Source organism: Onychomys torridus, chromosome 19, assembly GCF_903995425.1.
Source record: "Onychomys torridus chromosome 19, mOncTor1.1, whole genome shotgun sequence".
Taxonomy (NCBI): domain Eukaryota; kingdom Metazoa; phylum Chordata; class Mammalia; order Rodentia; family Cricetidae; genus Onychomys; species Onychomys torridus.
Window position 1 is genome coordinate 7,582,765 of NC_050461.1, and position 3,033 is coordinate 7,585,797.

At 45.7% G+C, this 3,033-nt stretch overlaps 1 non-coding gene across 1 annotated transcript; it reads left to right on the forward strand.

The window, feature by feature from the left end:
- Window positions 1-2,952: 2,952 nt before the first annotated feature.
- Window positions 2,953-3,033, forward strand: Trnav-aac. Its single transcript has one exon. It is a non-coding gene; the product is annotated as a tRNA-Val (tRNA).

Below are 3,033 nucleotides of genomic sequence, written 5' to 3' on the forward strand. Positions count from 1 at the left end.
AGGCCCCCTTCGACTCACGTATTTAATAGGGAATGCACTATCAGGAGGTGTGGCCTTGTTGGAGGAAGTGTGTCGCTGTGGGGCAGGCTTTTGAGGTCTCGTATATGCTCAAGCTATGCCCAGCACACAGACACCTGCTGCCTTCAGATCAAGATGTAGAACTCTCAGCTACCTCTCCAGAACCATGTCTGCCTGCATGCCACCATGTCCTGCCATGATAATGGACTGAACCTCTGAAACTGTAAGTCACGCAATTAAGTGTTTTCCTTTATAAAAGTTGCTGTAGTCATGGAGTCTCTTCACAGTGATAGAAACCCTACAATAACCAGTTCCACAAATTTTTGAGTCAAATTTGAAGCAAACTTTAATTAAATACTGGCCAGGATGAGGGCACAAATCACATTTTGCAGAGGCTTACAAAGGCAAACCCATAAGGCTATGATTTCCCACCAGGTCCAATCAGGGGCAAGCATGCATCCTGATGTACTTCCTACCTGCATGCCTCCTGCCTACAACCAATCAGGGTCAAGCATGCATCCTGATGTACTTCCTGCCTATGTGCCTCCTGCTTACACATCCTGATCAAGCACACCCAGTGTAGTTGGGTCAAACACTTGTTTAAGGAGCTAAAACAGGGGCTGGAGAGATGGTTCAGAGGTTAAGAGCACTGCTTGCTCTTCCTTAAAGGTCCTGAGTTCAATTCCCAGCAACCACATGGTGGTTCGCAACCATCTGCAATGAGATCTGGTGCCCTCTTCTGGCCTGCAGAGATACATGCAGACAGAACACTGTATATGTAATAAGTAAATAAATCTTAAACAAACAAACAAACAAAAAACCAGTGGAAGTGTTTTTTGTTTTTTTGTTTTTGTTTTAAAAAGGAGCTAAAACATGTAGCTTCCATAAACAGCAGCCTCCAACACTGTCCTTGGGCAAGGGGCTTACAGGTTCGAGGCATTTATCGATTATGCATGTCTTAGCGAGGGGTTCCATTGTTCTGATGAACACCATGACAGATAAGCAATTGGGGAGGAAGGGTTTATTGGGCTGACACTTCAGCATTGCTGGCCATCACCTAAGTCAGGACAGGATCCAGGAGGCTGGAGCTGATACAGAGGCCATGGAGAGGTGTTGCTTACTGGCTTACTTTTCATGGCTTGCTCAGCCCACCTTCTTGTAGAACCCAGGACCAGCAGCAGCACAGGGATGGCACCACCATGGGCTGGGCCCTCCCCCATGGATCACTGAATGAGCAAATGCCTTACAGCTGGGTCTCATAGAGGCATTTCCTCTGATGACTCCAGCTTGAGTCGAGTTGACACACAAAACCAGTCAATACAGGCACAGTAATTAAAACCTAAAACATAGCTGTGGCACTCACACAGAGCTCAATTCACAGTGTCGCCATTGGATGGCTCACTATAACTCCAGCTTCAGGGGATACGACACCTTTGCCCTCTGAAGAAATTTGCATTCAAGTGCACACACACACACACACACACACACACACACACACACAATTAAAAATGAAAATGTAAAGGTCACTGAGTGAGGCAGAGAGAGCAAGTGAGTAACCAGTGTTCCTTCACAGTCACTGCTGCATTTCCTGCCTCCAGGTTCCTGCCTCTGCTTCCCTTGGTGATGGGCTGGATTGGAGCTGAAATAAAACAACAACAACAACAACAACAACAACAACAACAACAATAGATAGTGCATGCCTATAAAGCTCAGCACTTTGGGAGAAGAAACAGGAAGTTTGTGAGTTCAAAACCAGCCTTGGCTAGATAGCAAGACCCAAAATCCCAATAAATAAATATAATATTAATTAACTTACTGTGTGTCATTTAGTCAGTTTTCTGTTGCTATAATAAAATGTCTGTGATAAGCAATTCAAAGAGAGAAATGGGTTATTTTTGTCTTGAAGTTTTGGCTGCTTTGGGGCCGGTGGTAAAGCACCACCACATGGCAGGGGCGTGAGTGAGAGAATACTCACTTCATGGCCAGGAAACAAGAGTGTGAGGAGGCTCCTGAGGTCCCAACATTCCCTTTGCAGCCCCTTCACGGGCGTGGCCTCAATGACCTAACCAGCTTTCATGAAGCCTCGCTTTCATCTATTAAAAATGTGTGTGCACATGTGTGTACCCGGGGCTTTGTACAGATGTTTTACCACTGAGATATGCCTATGGCCTTTGGTTTTAGCTTCTAAAGGTTCCTCAGACTTCCAACACCACCAAGCCTTTAATTTGTGGGTCTTTGAGACACATTACAAATCTAAACTGGTGTTTAAGAGCACTGGCTGCTCTTCCAGAGGACCGGGTTCAATTTCCAGCACTGGCGGGGTAGCCCACAACCATCCATAACTGCAGTTCCAGGGGATTTGACACCCTCTTCTGACTTCCATGTGCACCTACACACACACACACACACACACACACACACACACACACACACACACTGCCCCCCAAGGATTAAACTCAGGGCCTCCCACAAATGCAGAAAGTGCTTAGTCACTGGGCTACATCCCAGCTGTATTTTTAATATAATAGATTTTTCTTTTATTTTTTAGACAGGGTCTTGATCTGGAACGCTCTATATAGACTGGTGTTGACTCACAGAGACCCACTGTCTTTTGTCCCCAGTCCTAGAATTAAAGGCAAGTACCACCGCCATTGGCTTTCTGGGGAGAGATGCTAGGGTGGGAACTCAGGCATCTCACACACTAAGCAAGCACTCTACTGTGACCCCAATTCTTGGTAATAATCTTGAACATTGGGGCTGGAGAGATGGCTCAGTGGTTAAGAGCACCAACTGCCCTTCCAGAGGTCCTGAGTTCAATTCCCAGCTCACAACCATCTGTAATGAGATCTGATGCCCTCTTCTGGCACACAGCAAAAACTTGCAGAAAGAACACTGTTTACATAATAAATAAAATAAATCTTTTTTTTAAAAAAATCTTGGGTTGGGGATTTAGCTCAGTGGTAGAGCGCTTGCCTAACAAGCACAAGGCCCTGGGTTCGATCCTCAGCTCAAAAA